Below are 19,117 nucleotides of genomic sequence, written 5' to 3'. Positions count from 1 at the left end.
AGAAGTGAACTTTTGTCCATTGTCTGTCGTCGTCTTCTTTGTTGTAAACTTTTACATTTATGTCTTCAGAACAACTGGGCCAAAGTGTTACAAACTTGGTACAGAGTATCTTTGGGTAAATGGGATGTAAGTTTATAAATGAAGGCCCACGCCCTCTTCCAAGGGAAGATTATTACATAAGTGTAAATTAATGACATTTAAAAAAGATCTAAAGATTTAAAAATCTCTTCAAGAACAGTAAATGTTACACTGATTTGAAATTATCCTTACTTAGTGTAGATTTAAACTTATTCAAATCAAGACCCCAGGGATAGGATGGGACAACTATGTAGGATCAAAAATATACGTAGGAATTTATATGTGAAATCTTTCTTTATAAATTTCAAGTACAACAAAGCCACAATGATATGGAATCATCCTTGGGTATAGTGATTCCAGTTCCAAATCATGAACCCAAAGGGGTACATGTAGTTTAGGGCCACAATGGATGATTAAAAATTTATATTGGTCAATATATAAGAAAAATCATTTTTGAAAATTATCTCAATAACATCATCAGGTAGTGTAGTCATTTAAAGACAGACGATACAAACTTGTATTAAAAAATTCTAAAAATAGTAATAACCTACTATAATAGCCACAATGACTGATCAAAGTTTTACATGGAAATAGATAGAAAAAATCTTTCAAAATCTTCTCAAGAATAGCAAAGCAATGATTAGTGATATTTATATAAAACATCCTCTGTTTGTGTAGAGTCAAATTTGTTTAAATCATAACCCCCTGTGATCAAAGTTTTACATAAGAAACTAGTCATATTTACATGTGAGCATCCTCATGAATAAAGATTTCAGTCTGTTCAAATCATGACTTCTTGGGTAAGGGAGGGGTTACAATTAGGGAATCAATTTTTTACAAATAAATAGAAAGAAAGCATTCTTGAAAAATTGATTTAAAAAAAAAAAAAACAATTATCTATCTGATCCTTGAGCTATATACCAGTAGTACTTTATGCATAAAAATTTTTGCCCCTGTTTTAATTTAGCCCTCTTTTCCCTAGAAAGTGAATTTAGACAGGGTGAATTTTAAAAAATGTGCATATATACTTGAGCAAATTTACATAGGGACGAAGTTGTCTATAATCTTTAGAAAATGAAGTTATCCAGATTAAAAATAACTTTGAATACAGTATTTCACTTAGAAATGTTTTTTTTTTGTGAATTTATGTTTATACCATCATAAATTCTAAAATTTATGAACTATTTTATAGTATGCTTTGGTGATTTGGTGACAGTACTTATTAAGAGACTGGATCAAGATAAAGTTATGTTAGTGTACTTGTCATTTTGAATACCAAAGGTACCAGGTATGGGAATGTTACCTACATGTGTCATTTTGTAAGACATTTTTCTTTATTTCATTTCATATTGTTCCTTTTTTGGTTGTTAATAAATAAGCATTTTTTCTCATTGACAGAAAAGTAAAGTATTGAAGAGGTACATTCTTGTGATTGTATTTGGAGAAAGATGAGAATGCAGAAAGCCAGATCTGTGAAGCACACACAAGACTGTTTATGATATGGGTGTCTGAGTTGAGAAGAGGGTATGGGGTCTCCCACTCAAACACATGGGTTTTCCTTGGCTGCTCCAGTTTCCTCCCACACTGACCTTTTTTTCTTTAATGTAACCATTGAGACAATTATCTTTGAAGATATTCTAATGTAAATATTTTTTTTTATCTAATAATGAATTGTTAATTTTGCTCTAAGGTCTTTATGCTGCTTTTACAATTTTTTCTGAAAATAAATAATTTTAAAATATGTTGCACATGTATATAATCATTATTCAATATTAAATTAATATTTCTGGAATGTATAAATTCTGTCAGCAGTTGTACCAATTATAATTAATTTGTAAATAGTAAATTCTGATTATTTACTAATTGTACACTTAAATGAATGTATTATATACTGATGTAACTAAATATGCAATAAAGGTAATTTTTAATGTAACATGATTTGTATTTTTTAAAAATGAAAAATTTTGATTTGAAAATGTTTGATTTGAAAATGTTATTTTATTTTCTCTATAATATTACGATATATTTTAATAGCATTTCACACAAAAATTAATGTTTATTTCACAAATTTTTCGTGACTTGTTTATTTAAAATTATAATCTCGTTTTGTATAAATGAAAAAATATTAAACTATAATCCAGAAATTCAGAGTAGACACGAAAGCAAAACAAACACACAATATATTGTCAAGTTGTGGTAAGCATGTGACGATTGAAAGGCAAGTATAAACAATAACAGAACTCGAGCCCTGTTTACAAAAACTGTGTACATAACACGAGTGTGCTTGATTTGCTAAACTCTGCACGCATCTCTTCGTTCGGAATTACGATACTTGTGAAGCTGTTTTGCTTTCTAACATTTCTACTTTGAATAAAATTATTTTTCTGGATAAAAGTTTTAATATTTCTCAATAATACACAACAAGATTGCCACTTTTCCTAAGGAATAAGAATAAAGTTAATATTTGTGAAAGTGCAAGGATGTGTCTCAGTTTAAAGTTTTAATAACTTTTAAACGAAATAAGATTTTTAATTAATTTTTTTGTGAAATGCTATTAAAATATATAATTCGTGATATTATACAGAAAAATTGAGAAAATATTAACTTCAAATCTGTGTCCAAGTACCTTTAATGTTACACTGTGACTTGTTTATGTAAAATTATAAGTGAATGTGAAAAAAAGAAAACAAATGAAAAGATGAAAGGCAAGAGTTTATGGTATTCAATTCCTAATGGGAGCAAATTCATTGAAATTTAATACATAACAGATATGTAGGTATTGAATACTCAGTTTATTTAGACATACTTCCCATATATTACTATTAGTATGTATAGTGGGATGTGTCCTAAATGAAATTTTGGTATCTCCCCTTTTTTTAATTAATAAAAAAATCAATTTAAAAAAATTTAGCTAGTAAAAGAATTGTTTTAAATTGTCATTCTATTTTTAATGTTTCAATGCATCTTTCCACTCCATGATTTATTGATATTCAAATTTTTTGAATTTTTATTTTTTAAAAAACGCTTTCCACATAGATTTCAATGCAATCTTTGTTAATTAACTACTGCTTAATTAATGATATTTTTTAAACTTTCTCGTGGTCAATCCTTTTCTACTTTAAAATGCTTTAATATAATATCAGAGTATTATTTACTTGACGGATATTTAAGGGTAGGGAATTTGGTCCCATTTGGGATGGAAATCCTTTAAAAAAAGCAAAAAGAAAAAGACAAGACAAGTAAAAACAAAAAATAAAGAACACATACAAAGAAGCAAAAACAAAACAAAAATAACAAAAATAAAACACAACTTTTAAAGCTGCCTGCTTGAATTAACATGTTTGCATGTTTTTTTCAAAGCAGTGGCGTAGCATCGTTTTTGAAAGTGGGGGGGCCAGGCAGAGAAAAAAATTTTTTACTTACCTGAAAAAAGTTGACAAGCAAAAAAGTAAGTAGGTAAACTTTATCTCACTGTCAACTACTTTTATACTTTTAGTACCAATTCTTATACTACATTTTCGATACATTTCTAAAAGTGGAGGGGCCAACCAGGCTCTCAATTAACATTTCCTATAGTGTAAGTAAGGTTGGGAAAAAAAGTGGGGGGGCCAGGTCCCCCCTGGCCCCCCCGGATACTACGCCCCTGCAAAGAGAAGGTTCCAAGCCCTTAAAAGCAGAGGAGAAGTTTTGGTATTACATGTATATGACATTACTGAATGTGTACACTGCCAAATTAATGTAGACACAACTGATCATGAGCTTTTTTATCACCAGAAGATCTTAATTAATTTGGTATGTTCAATGCAAGAAATCAAATATTTTATTTATAATTCAGATATCTACAAATAATTACTACAGTAGCAGCTTTATTTCTGAAAAAAAAAATCATTGATACAAAACAAACACTTTGTATACTAAGAGTAGTTACATGTGTATATCCTTGTGAAAAGTCCTTTTTTTCAAATTCGATGAAATATGATAAAAGTTGAAGCAAAATAAAAAAAGCTTATTCAGAGAATATGTATCCCCCGCTAAAGAAAAAAGAATGTGCTGACCTTGGAGTCAGTTTAAGAAGGTCAGTAGGGGTCATATGGAGTCTTTTTTAGGTCATAAGAAGTTGTGGTATAGAATGTCAAATTGAAATATCACCCAAAATGAAAGTTATACACACACACACTCAATGTATGAATTTACTACCTTGACCTTTTGACTTCATAATAAATAGGGGTCTTCTTTAATCCAAAGGAAGTTGTTATATAAAATATCAATGCAAAACCTCAAAGACTTCTTGAAACATTGTGCAGAAACGAAGTTGTTAAAACACAATTGTCTGAATTTATGACCTTGAACTTTTTTTACCTTTTGACCTCAAAATCAATATAAATCCTACTTCGGCCATATGGAGTTATTGTGTAAAATTTCATTGCAATTCAAAGGCTTCTCGAGATATCGGATAAGCAGAACTATAGACAGATGGACAGCTAGCCGGATGGATGGACAAACTTCAATTAATATATCTCTCTTTCAGCGGGGGACCAAAAAAAGAAAAGAGGGGGGTATAGGGGGTAGTTCCTGTTAGCTGATCTAGATTAGTGACAAATTTTAATGAAACTTGCAACAGACAAATCATTTAAACGTTTGATAATATGTTATTAATAAAATAGTCAATCAAAAGTAGATTTAACTGTTATAGAGTGAATAAGTTATCGATTACTGATTAAAAAATAAAATGTGAAACACCTTTTGTCATTATCAGATCTTAGTCTTAATGGACATTTATACACAGTCAAAAGGAACCAAACCTGCAATGTTAATTGTCTGCCGCTTTCATAAAGTACATTGTATTAATTTCGGTCTGTCTGTCCATTTAGCTTCATTTCACTTTTGTTTCCATGTGATATCTCTAAAGGCTTTTGCAATGAATTTTTTACACAGCAACTCCCCATGTCCCAAGGAAGAGCTATCGATTTTGAGGTGAAAAGTTCAAACATCAAGGTCATTGAATCTTTTTGTTTAAGGACTTTCATTCTAACAATATATCGAGAAATCTTTGAGCTTTTGTGGTGAAAATTATACGATACCTTCCTGTAGAGTATTCAATTTATTTTCAATTTTTGAATTTTTTTCTCTGGTTTTCCCCTTTCAAAAATGGTGTTATACTTCCCTGTTGTTACCAGTCTTGGTAAATGCTTTACATTTTAAAGAACTACAATTTTCGTTATTAGGTCACCTGAGTAAACTCAGGTGATTTACTCAGGTGACCTATTACTATCCGTTTTCGTCCATCCTTGTCTGTCGTTCGTCCTGCATCGTTCGTCGTAAGTTAACATTTGAACATTTTCAGCTTCTTCTCTGAACCACTAAACCAATTTCAACCAATTTGGCATAAAGCATCTATGGGTGAAGGGGAACAAAATTGTAAATTTCATGGTCCCTGCCCCCCTGGGGGTGGGGGTGGGTCCAAAACCACTAAAATTAGTGTAATCTTTAAAAATCTTCTTCTTTACTCTTGGACATCAAACAGTCAAACTGTTGGTATGATTGTAATCAGCACTGAGTCCTTTATCAAAATTTTGAAATTCATGGACCCAGAGTCAGGGGTTCTAGAACTAAGGCGGGACATTAAATAAACTAACCAAGTGCATAGTTGTGTTGAAAAAGACTGCCTCTTCCAAAATTGTGAATCCAAGGGTCAGGGGTTCTAGTGGCAGGGCGGGGCTATTTAGATTATTTAGTGAAAATGAATACATTCTTTGAAAGTCTTTTTCTCTATTCAGGGGCATTAAATTATAACTAACCAAGTAAATAGTTATGTTGAATAAGGCTGTCTATTATAAAACCGTGAATTTCATGGCCCCAGGATCAGGGGTTCTAGTGCTAGGGCGGGGCTATATAGATTATATAGTGAAAATGAATGATTTCTTTGAAAATATTCTTTTCTTCTCCTGAGTATTAAATAAACCAACCAAGTACATAGAACTTTATGTTGAATAAGGCTGCCTCTTACAAAATTGTGAATTTCATTGTCCCTGGTTTGGGGGTTCTGGTGTTAGAGTGGGGCTCTATTGATTGTATTGTGAAAATGCATAAATTCTTTAAAAATTTTTTTTTTGAAAATGCACCTGGGTGTTAAACCAATGAACTATGTACATAGTTATGAGGAGGAAGGATGCCTCTTGAGATTTGTGAATTTCAGGGCACCTGAGTCAGGGCTTCTTGTGTTAGGGCGGGGCTCTAATGTTTATATATTTCCTTTGCTCCTGGGTATTATGCCAATGATCTTATTACATATTTATGACGAAAAAAGCTACTCCTTCCAAATTGAAATCTGCACTTTGGTATTAATCAACAACATGATGAAACAAATTTTATAAAATTTCCAAAATTTTGAAGATGTGGCCCCAGGGTCAGTGGTTCCTGTGAGATAGGGTGCACAACTGAAAAAGTGGAAATGCATTTTCTCGTTGTTACTCTGATCTACCTCTGGGTCTTAAGTAACCGAAGTAAGCATGCTAAGTGTAAAGTTATGATAAGTAATGGTGCCTCTTTCAAAATTGTGAATTTCATGGCCTCTGGTTTAAAACACGAATCATTCAATTGTTGGAAAGTTGTTACATGATACTCAGGTTACCTATAAGGCCCATGGGCTTCTTGTTTTCCTTTGAAATTCGATGTAAAACTTGGATTCCAAATTGTGCCCTTAGCTGTCCTACCCCTGGGGGTCATGATTTGAGCAATTTAATATCTAAACTACCCAAGGATGTATTTAAATCATTTTCAGCTTTTCTGGCCCAGTAGTTTTTGAGAAATTTTTTTTAAAAATCCTATATATTTCAATGTAAAACTTAGATTCCCTATCGTGGCCCCTTCCAAACCCGGGGGTCATGATTTGAACAATTAAGAATGTACACTACTCCAGGATGCTTTCACATAATTTCAGCTTTTCTGACCAAGTGGTTCTTAAGAAGAAGATTTTTACAGATTTTTCCCTTTGGGTTCCAAATTGTGGCATGCACTACCCCTGGGGGTCACGATTTGAACAATTTAGAATCTACACTACCCCAGGTTCTTGAATAGATTTTTAAAAATTTTTCCTATATATTTTTACTAAGTATGTAAAACTTAGATTCCTATTATGGCCCCGCCCAAACCCTGGTGTCATGATTTGAACAATTTAGAATCTACACAACACCAGGTTGTTTCAGCTTTTCTGGCCCAGTGGTTCTTGAGAAGATTTTTTATGACCCCACCTACTTTTGTGTTTTCTTGATTATCCCCCCTTGTGAAGGGACTTGACCTTTCACTTTAACAAATTAAACTCTTCTTTACCCAAGGATGCTCTGTACCAAGTTTGGTTAAAATTGGTCCAGTGGTTCTTGAGAAGAAGTCGAAAATGTGACAAGTTTACAGACGGACAAATAGACGGAAGACGGACATAATGTGATCGGAAAAGCTCACTTCAGCTTTTGGTTCAGGTGTGCTAAAAATATTGATGTACATATAGCCAAGTGGCAGGAATTTCTTTATGAACTATTTACATGATATATTGCTTAACCTTTACACTAAGCATTTGTATAATATTTTGCTTTTGATCTGTATATTTTGCATTCATAATTGTCCACATAAGACTTGGGCATTAACCAAGTACGAGCCCAAGTAGATCGCTCGGGTTCTAATAAATAAATAATAAAGCTAATTTTTACACAGGTAAAAAATCATCGTCGCAAACCACGTCCAAAATGTACGATCCTCTCCCATTTTGGGAGAGAGCTATTTGCGGACTCCGGACCGTGGCCTGAGACGATGGTACAAAGTGTACTTGGGTTTTGGTTTATAAATGTGTACACAATATGTACCTTATTGATATGGTAAAAAAAACATTTTTACACATCGATAAGGTACATATCTAATTATAAACCAAGACCCAAGTACCTGTGAATTTTTACCACCGCCCCCCCCCCCCCCCCAAATAAATTTATTTGTAAATTGTGTATATTCGCTGCTTTTATCCTTCATGAAAATGAAATAAAAAGATCTGAAGTACAATATCCAAAACATCGTATGAGGTTTCACATAAACCTCAATAAGCACCAATTAAAGAAATATTTATTTTTCATTTTTAACAAAAAGTGGGTGTGTTGGTGACGTACATCTACTTCATGCAGGATTTTGAATGAAGTATTTCTTCCTTCTATAAGTCAGTAAAAAGTACAAATTGCATGCAAGCACAATATATTTTCTCTTGTTAATGGTAACTATATTATATATATAAATTCAATTTCCCTCGCTTGCGGGGGTGTTCATCAAGTATGTTTTAAATTAAAATTTATTTATAAATCCCATTTATACCCATAGTATAATGATTGAGGAAAACCACCTCGCTGACACACTTACAGGAAACGTCATATATAGGCTTTTCTTATATGTGTATCTAAATAATTATCCTCATCAATTTATATTTATTACATCGTAATTAAAATGAATATGAAAAATAAGTACACAATTCAAACAAAAGTCTTATGGACCATATCGCTCACCCGAGTCACTTATGGTCCTTCTATTCTATATTTCTTTAACAGATTTCACCCATTGTATTCCATTGTAAAACTTTGATCGTCCATTGATGCTCCATCTTATTCTCCTGAGAATAAAAAAATTCATTTGAATACTATTCGTTCGTATATTGTCAGTATAATTTATATATACTTTATTTACTCAAGCAACATAGAGTTTCTTTTGAATGTGCATAAACTGCTCGTTATATATGTCTAGTATCTCATTCATAACTCGAGAGGTCAGATCAGTTTAACAGATAATGATATAGTCAACTGTTCTACTTCAGAATCAAATAAAAACGTAATAAAACAAAAAAAAATAGTTTTTACGAAATATTTAACTTAATCATATATTTAGTATGTATCAAATTACACATTAAGTTGTTGTATAAATGAACGCATTGTTTTGTTACTTTATGACTGTTTACGCGATAAACGTAATATGCTACTTTAGTATCTATTTTAAGACAGGATTTGATCAATTTAAACCCCTGTCAGTGATGAAAAGATCACCTACGAGTTATATATGACGCTGACTTACCACCCCGTAAGACTTAGCTGACCGACACATTGTCAGCATCATAAGAATTTTTTATAAGAAAAATCTCAGCAAATCAAAAGGTCTAACAGATTTCTTAATATATAAACCAGAGAAAAAAAATATTTTCAATCTTGCGATTACAATCCCCTGTGAAAACAAAGAAAGGTAATGGATTTCGATCAGATTTTGTTTATATTGTTGATGTCAATTTTTGCTACCTGCGGAATCATAGGGAATATTCTTATTATCAGTGTACACTTTATCAAGAAACTTTCCTTTCCTGTACGGAAGTATATACTAACTCTGTCGGTAGCAGACTTGGTTATCAATGTCATTATTGTCCCCTATACCGTCTTTTTTGAATTCAATATGGTGACCAATGACGTCATGTGCCATGGAATGGAGGTTGTGCGACATAGTTCAGTCGCATTCTCAAACCTAATTTTGATTTTGATCGCCGTTGAACGTTTATTACGCGTCTGGAAGCCAACAAAAAATTATGTTTCCACAAAAATGAAACTTTCTTTATTCTGGATGTGCTGATGATATCGGTAATTTGTTCTGTTCCTGCAGCACTTATTATGGAAGTGACACCTTATAGTAACAAAGCAGCCAAAAATGAGACAAACCAACCAAAGGTCTTCAACAATCTTAGCACCGATACATTGGAACTGTTTTGTGGGTATACTACGACTACTTAAGGCGATAATGGTAGTAAGATATACAGGGACTTCCTGTCCACCATGATATCAGCTGAACTTCTGCTCCTGATAATAATTTACGTCATAGTCTACGTAATTCTTTACACACTCAACGAGGAACGTTTTCGGCGTTCAGCTTCGGATTCTTCTGGACAGCCATCAGAAAATTCACAAAAACCCGAGGAAAGACAGGAGATATTGTACATAAAAACTAATGGCGACAGTATTGAAACTTATTCATCAAAACCAGGAACCTATCTACAACCAAACACGGAGGGGTCGACTGCACACTCGAGGACAGAATCACCTGTTGAAGGAGTGACGTCATCTCAAGAGGACGGCCTACAAGTCAGACAAACAAGGAAAAATAAAGTTCAAAAGCGAAAGAAAATACATGTACTTCATTTCTCTAAAAGTACATCTTATGTTCAAACCAAAACCTGGACCATGATGTTCGTGTGTACATTTATTTATCTTATTTGCTGGATTCCTTTTTTCTTTGCAATTTTTAATATATATGACAGTTTGGTGTTTCGATACTTCTTTTTTCTTGGACACGCAACAAATCCCATTGTATACAGTGTGGTCAACCAGAAAATCAGGCAAGGAATCGTGGACATCTTAAAGAAATTCAACATATGTCTTTGAGGATGTATTTGATGTTTATTAGTTATTACTCCAAATTTCGTTGTAAAATATGTTTTTTTTTATTAAAAAGTCTAAAAACTACCTATGATAATGTTGCGTTGATAACTTGTATTTTGTTATCTGTATTGTATAATTTTGCATTATTATGTTTTGTTTCATTTTTTTATTATAAAGATTGTAATGTAAAAGCTTCAAAAAGTAGTATATTTGTTTACAATCAGCACCAAATTTACATGAAACTTTATCGTATTTTACATGTTTTATTCATTTTAAAATCTTTATTCATTTTTTAAAATACGTTTTATTCATTTTTGAATCTTTATTCATTTTTTAAAAAATCTAATCTCATTAAGAGTAAACAGAGGATAAACAGATTCCCAATTTTCAATTGAATATTTAAAAAAAATATGCCGCATCACATGAAAATCAAACAGTACCTGTTCAAAAAATAAATAAATACAATATGTGAATATCTAATCTTAAATAAGCATTTCGAAAGGTAAATAAATAGCACTTTTTATATAAATTTAGCCATAAAAAAAGTGAGAACATGTACAGTGAGTACAAACCGGATGTTCATGTCACAGTCATGTAAAGGCAACCTTAAAAATAAACTCAATTTACATGCAACTCCAACGTTTTACTCAAGATAGTTCATCACCGGAAGCATATCATCAACCATACGGGAACACATAAATGATTATTATTATAATTTTATCTGTTGTAACTTTATACATTAAGTCAATGACATTTATTTAAGAAATAAGGTATCATTTTTAAACATCTATCGGGATATAAATACGGGTTAGTCACTAGATTGAATTCCATAAATGATGAATTTAATCTCGTACCAACCAGTATATATCGCCCGATAGATGAATTAAAATGATACCTTATTACTTATATTTACATTTGTGACTTTGTAAATTAAAACATTTGCAAATGTAAATATAAATTATTTGCTTTTAAATACATGTAGTTATTTAGGAGCAATGAACATATCACATAACTTAAAACGATGTACAGGTATTATCACAGACTTTTGAGGTTAATATCTAAGCACTGAATCATCATTTTTTGAAAGATTTGAAAGATGCAGTCTCATAACTACGAAAGCCTATTAGGATCAATCTAGAGAGAAAAAAAAAATTAAAAAGGCCTTATAACGCCTTTTGAAAAGGCGTAATAACGCGAAAAAAGGCGTTATTACACCTTTCCATTCCAAAAAACGTTATAATGCCTTTTTAAAAGGCGTTATAACGCCTTTCTGAAAGGCGTTATTACCATTCTAAAAGGCGTTATTACGCCTTTCTAAAAAGCGTTATTACGCCTTTCTAAAAAGCGTTATTACGCCTTTCTAAAAGGCGTTATTACGCCTTTCTAAAAGGCGTTATTACGCCTTCCTAAAAGGCGTTATTACGCCTTTCTAAAAGGCGTTATTATGCCTTTCCAAAAAAGTTATTATGCTTTTTGAATAACCATTATTTTGCATTTAACAGGCCCGTGCTTTTAATAGCCCCCCCCCCCCCCCCCCACCACCACCACACACACACACACTCCACTGGCCAAATTCGTGGTGGAAATACTCGGTAAAACTTTACTGAAATGCAATAATTTGTCACAGTTTTACATACTGCAACAACATGTTCAGGAACCAAGAAACCAATAGTTAATTATAATATTTAAACTGTTGCAAGACTTTTCCTCAAAAGTGTGTATGTTTGGAGTGGGGTTTACCCCATTCGCACTCGTATTACTGGCCTACGTGAAAAGGAAAAAGAAAAGGCGTTATCTTATGTTAATAAATATAGAAAGATTTAATTAAAACCATCTTTATTTATGCAATTCTCTATATTCCTGCACATCTCACTGACACCTGTTTGCATTCGTATTAAGAGAAGGCAACACTCTACTTGTGAAGATCTAGAATATAGGCAGATTTATCTTGGAGCTTTGCTTGCCATGTACAGTGTATTAAAATTTATGTCATTTGAAGATATTTTTCTCTCTTCTTGAAAAAAAGCAGGCAACTATTTGCATGGGTATAATGAACAATTGAAATTAATGACCCTTGGTAGAGGTGTGCCTGGTATGAAAGAAGGACTTAGCTGGTTCAACATTGAAAATATATGACGCATTTAAAAATCTTTTTTCCTGGAAATCTAATTGCTATCTGTTTAAATTATTTTTTGAGAAATTAGTCCTATATCTAATTGTGAAATTCATGTCCCAAAGGTACGTTTTTTGCACACCCCTCCCCCCCCCCCCCCCCCCCCCCCCTCGGTCGGGCTAAATATGTTTAGTTATGTATTGAAAGTAAAAGGCGTTATAACGCCTTTTGGAAAGGCGTAATAATGCCTTTCGGAAAGGCGTAATAACGCCTTTTAGAAAGGCGTAATAATGCCTTTTGGAAAGGCATAATAACGCCTTTTGGAACGGCATAGTAACTCCTTTTGGAAAGGCGTAATAACGCCTTTTAGAAAGGCGTTATAACGCCTTTTAAAAAGGCGTAATAACGCCTTTTAAAAAGGCGTAATAACGCCTTTTAAAAAGGCGTAATAACGCCTTTTGGAATGGAAAGGCGTAATAACGCCTTTTCAAAAGGCGTTATAATGCTTTTTTCGCGTTATTACGCCTTTTCGAAAGGCGTTATAACGCCTTTTAAATTTTTTTTCTCTCTAGATTGATCCTAATAGGCTTTCGTACATAACTGCAATGGTGTGTGCAAACAAATTGAGTAACGCGCGTTAGCGCGTTATGAAAATTTGTTGTTTACAAAAATGATAATTCAATGCTTATATCTACATTTTTTATCCCTTTATTTTCCTGCAATTTTGATTTTTCTATTTAAAATTCCTGCCTCTTTATGTAAGTTGTAATTGAAAGAACAGCCTTTGGAACAGCTTAGTCCGTAAACAAAAATAGTGCACAATGATAAGAGTTAGCAATAAGAGAAGTTTGATTTATTTTTTCAATCTAAAATGATAAATTATATTTTTTTAACAGAAATACAAATAAATCGTATAACAGACATATTTTTTTTTCACTTTGTTTAAACAGTAATGACGTAGTCCCTGTATTCATACGCCAGACAGACGTTGGTGATTAAGTCTTGTGTGTTATGTGTATTTATCACTTGTAATTTTATAATGCTTTTTATTATGGTCAAACAAAGTAAATGTAAATATTGAAATCAACCAAAAAGATCAACACCGGATTTAGCTACCAAGAAAATAGAAAATGTAAAACATACAATAAGACCTGACTACATGTACCTCAAACGATTATATCTAATACAGTAATTCGTAACTTACTGCTAAATTAAATATTTCTGTCCGATTTTACTTACATTTTTTTTTACATTTTCTTTTTACTTTCAAGATTAAGAATAAAGTTAAAATTTGTGAATGTGCAAGGATGTGTCAATCAGACCCGCCAAAAGATTTTTAAAATTTTTAAAAACTTTTAAATGAAATAAGATTTTTAATTAATTTTTGTGTGAAATGCTATTAAAATGTATACTTCGTGATATTATAAAGAAAATATTAACTTCAAATATGTGTCCAAATACCTTTAAGTAAAGTGGGTCTTCGGTCCATTTTTTTGATTACCAAAAAATATTATTTTATCGCAAACTTTTAGAATTATCTTTCAAAAAAAAAAAAATGGAGCGAAGACCCACTCATATTGAAAAAGTTTGTTAAAGTATGAAAAAATGATCGTCTTTGTTCTTTTAAGTCTGTGTTTGCTTTTTCATAGGCAAATATTTTCAGTCTTTGTGAGATTTTTGTAAATTATAGATATTTTACATTAAGTATACTTTGATATTAGATGAAACTTGACATAAAATTTGGATATAATTGAGATTAAATTTTTCACTTCTTATCTGTCGCGCTAAAGGCATTCTGCACGCCTTATCCCCCCATCTTCTTTACCATTGAAACATATGTAGTAGATTATAAGTTAACGTGTTATTCACTTAAATCACTTGAAATAAAAGATATCTTTGTGTATCTTTTGCATGAAATATTGTGATACGTAAGGTGATGGTCCAGTAAGTTGTAAGAACTTGTTTCTGATCCTTTTGAATCATTCAAGAATATGTTTTAAAAAACCATAATTATGGCACTAAATATGTTATAAATGATAAGTTTTCTGTTAGCCCGTGTCACACTGTCACGATTTATAGCTACGATTCATTACGAATTCAAAAATCGCAGCAAATCGGGATTTATCGCAGACGTACTCGTAGGATATTTCCCTTAATCGTGTTGGATGGCAGCAAATCGCTAAACTTGGCGATTGTTTTGAGCATGTTCCAAACAATCGTGGACACAGCACGATTTGTAATTATTCTAGACAATCGCACAGCATCCGCACTGCACTCGTACTCATATTCGTAGCAAATCTTCCAAGTTTGTGCGACATTCGCGGAACTTCATAGTACTCGCGACACTACGAGAGTCCTACGAGTTACTTCGAGTGTCCTTCGAGTTTGTGCGAGTGTCTCTCGAGTTACTGCGAGTGTCCTACGAACGAGATACTGTGAGTGTTCTTTGAATTGATAAGAACATACTACGACTTTCCCGCGAATATGAGACGAATAAGGACGATTGATGGCAAGTGCTGTACGAAAAATGTGCGATTGAACTACGAGGTAATACGATGTAGGCAGACTTGTACGGTGTCTGATGTTTACACTGTCGAAATCAAAATACACCCTAAAATAAAAAGAAAGAAGCCTAGAAAAGTGAAATAAACTGAAAATACATGTGTAACAGAAACTATAAACACCATGCATAATAAACACTTGAAGAAATGGAACATAATCAAAAGTTCCACACTGTAGTTTTTACCATGATCAAATAACATAAATATGATGTTTAATGATTTCAGACAAATCTCCCTTTACTCTATATATGCATTCCATTACATGTATATTCGTAATAAATCGCCATTAGTCGTGGAAATATCGTGTATGTAACGTGGCATATTGAAGTCCTTCGTACGAGTATGGTATGTAACCGCGTTTAATCCTTCATAATCGTAGAAATGTCGTAACCAGTTCGTAACGCTGTCGCCTCATTTCGTACTTAAATCGTACAAACCTCGTACTTTGTTGCACAGACATCGCAGACACACCATTCTATCAGCAAAATATTCCACACGCTGTAGAAAAATCGCAAGACAAACCTAGCGATGAACGGCGATTTGGCGATTTTCAACTTTTATTAATTCGTGGGTAATCGTAGCATAAATCGTGACAGTGTGACACGGAAAGCTTTATTCTTTTCATTCTTTACTAACTTGGGTATTTAGTGATATAGTTATACGCCCCTTTGGATCCTCACCTGTACATATACTTTACATGACTGGATGCTGAAGGGAACTATTCCTGCCAAATGACCCCGGCTGTTTTATAGTTGTACATGTACTTAATCCTGCTTCTGTTAGACTGTTGTTGTAATAAATTATGAGATGATGAATATTGTTGTGTCTCATTTAAATAAATGTATCTAAGAAAAGTCTATGAAATGGATGAACTCTTTTTGATATGGCCATTTGTGCAATGTGCGTAAACATTTTAGAATATGGGCCATAACTCAAGAATCCCTTGGCCAATCATTGTCAAATTTGTCACAGGGTATCTTTGGCCAAGTTGCTACCATTTATACTCAAACTAGGGTTGAGACCCTTATTCAAGAGGAGATAATAAGGTAAATAAAGCCAAAAGTACTGGTTCCTTAAAAATCTTCTTCTCTAGAACCCCTGGGCAGATAATGTACCAGGATGAGGATATGTTGAGGATTAAAAATTGTTCAAAGCATTACCCCAGAGCAAAGGTTGTCGTCTCAAAGTCACTTCAAAGTTCACTAAAAATTACACTTCATAAAAAAGATATTTTGTTTACTGACTAGGACCATCAATTCTTGTAAGTTGATGCATCTTAGGACTTCACATCATGTTTAATTAAAAGTAGGTCACTGTGACCTACTGTTAGAATTTTGCGGGTATTTATTTTCAAATTGATTAGGAGGCATATTTTTGACACTTTAAGGCCTATGATCATCACACTTTGTCAGCTGATGCACCTTAATCCTTGAACAATGTCAACTTAAATGTAGGTCATCTTGACCCACTTCTTGAATTTTATGTCTTATTTTTTCTAAAACATTTAAGGCCATAATTTCAGATACTTAGATGTTTATAATCATCAAACCTTATAAGTTAATTGATCTTGGGACCTTAAAACATATTTATTGAAAAGTAGGTCACAATGACCTACTTTTAAAATTTTGTAGGCATTTGTTCTCAATTTGATTAAAGGGCAAATCATGGACACTTTCAGACCTATGATCATCAAACTTTGTCATTTGATACATCTTGTGTCATCAGACAATGTCAACTAATTAAAAAGTAGGTTATAGTGACCTACTTTTGAAGTTTATGGCTATATTTAAATATCTGAGGTAATTTTTGGCTTAAAATCATCAAAACTTGTCAGTTGATGCATCACGGATCTTATGAGAACGTCAACCATAAAGTAGGTCATGGTGACCTTCTTTTGAAATTCTATAGCTATATTAGATATCTCAGGTAGTTATTGGCTTAGAATCATTAAACTTTGTCAGTTGATGCATCTTGGGTCCTCGGACAATGTCACAGTGACCTACTTTTGATTTTTGTCTGGAACTAAAATATTTCGGGTACTTATAAGCTAAGAATCACAAAAGTCTGTCAGTTGATGCATCTTGGGTCCTCAGATTGAGATAAATAAAAAGTAGGTCATGGTGACCTACTTTTGGAATTTCGAGGCATTTAATTTAATTAAATATTTAAATAATAAGTGTCTTCAAATAATCAGACTTTGTCGTTTGAGGCATCTTGGGGTCTCAGAGTACTAGTATGTATACCAAAACGTATGTCTCTGTGACCTACATTTGAAGTCTCATGGCTATATCTTATTATTTAAAATAATAAGGGGATTAGAATCATCACACTTTGTCAATTGATGATCATAGGCTCGCAGTGTGTTTTTATCAAAAAAAAAGTCACGATTAACTACTTATTCAAATATTCAGGATACTAAGAGGCTTCAGAAAGATAGTACAATACATAAGATTCAAGGTCCTTGGGCCCTTGTTTTTCTGCTGCATTGACAGTATGGCAATTTTTTATGGCCATATAAACAAGGGCATTGCGGAGCATCCTCCGGAAAGAGAATATCTATAAATCAAGGCAGCGTGAGCTTTCTTCCCGATGCAAAGTACATCAGTTTCGTTTCACACAGGAGATAACAAACCCACAAACGCAAACAACTGTGTAAGTATATCCCTTCCAACTCAGTGCAATAGGAGAATATACCAGTGTCCCTTTTCCACAATCAGAACATAGAATCGAATGGTCAGGAGTGGAAATCAATAATTGAGATTATTATACTTCTGTTAAAATGTTTCCTATATAAAGTTAAGAAGGTAAAATGACTATTTTTCATAGTCTGAAAATGTCCACGCATAGAAAGCTATACCCCTGGGTATAGTTTTTGCTATCCACCCCCTGAGATTTTCATGCAATTTTTGACGCCAATTTTGATTTCCAGCGATAAATCAATAGACTCAGAAATTATAATGTACATCAGTATAATAAAACGCTTATCCACTGGTTATAATTGGGATAGCTCTTTCATCAAACCCTTGACAGGAACTACATGTATTCCCCTCGGGCAAGCCCTCGGGGAATAGTTCCTGTTGCGGGTTTGATAAAAGAGCTATCCCACTCACAACCAGTGGATAAGTGTATACTAGTAGTCGTATAACACGTCATAAGATCATGTTTTGCGCTTATATAGTTTATTGATAGACATTCTAACGGTTTCCCATCTATATATATATGTTTGTTGTCTTCTTATAAAGGGTATGATTAATCCATGTTAGGATAAACATAATGAAGGTAAATATAATATAATGAGGAAACACAGTAAAGATCCATACAAAGACTCTTTGCTTCAATCATAGATATAATTTTTAAAACATTCTGGTTAACCTATTTTTAAAGCTCAACAAAGAGTAAAGATCGTGAAATAGATGTAGTGTGGTTATGTATTTTTTTTAAATTAAGTTCTTTTTAATTTAAATTTGATAGATTTAGCCTCGGAACACATGCAATGGGTCATGTAACAGGGAAGTTTGAAACATGCTTATCTCTTTGCAATGATTGGTGAATTTTGAAACCCTAATATGGCCCTTGTCCAGAAACAGCATATATTAACAGAATCATATCATTCTGCGATCATTTGCATGTCTGTCGTCTGGAAACATTTGATATTGTCATTGAATTGTACAAGGTCAAGATATCAGTCAGATATAAGCAACCAGAATTTTTTTAAAGTTACAACATACATGATTAGTGTTGTCATTAAATCTCAAAGAATATTTTTGTTACATTATGAATGTTAGTTTATTTATCATTAATAGTCTATGCAAACGCCAAAATGTAGCTGAAATATTGCCAATATTTAATCAATCGATCTATGCTACCAGTCTTATAGAGTAGGCTTTCCTCTCTAAAATCTTCTCCCTTGGAAATTGGCTTTA

This window comes from Saccostrea cucullata, unplaced genomic scaffold (genome assembly GCF_032062105.1).
Source record: "Saccostrea cucullata isolate Sc308-1 unplaced genomic scaffold, CSIRO_AGI_Scuc_v1 ctg1721, whole genome shotgun sequence".
Classification (NCBI taxonomy): domain Eukaryota; kingdom Metazoa; phylum Mollusca; class Bivalvia; order Ostreida; family Ostreidae; genus Saccostrea; species Saccostrea cuccullata.
This window is presented reverse-complemented; position numbering follows the sequence as displayed.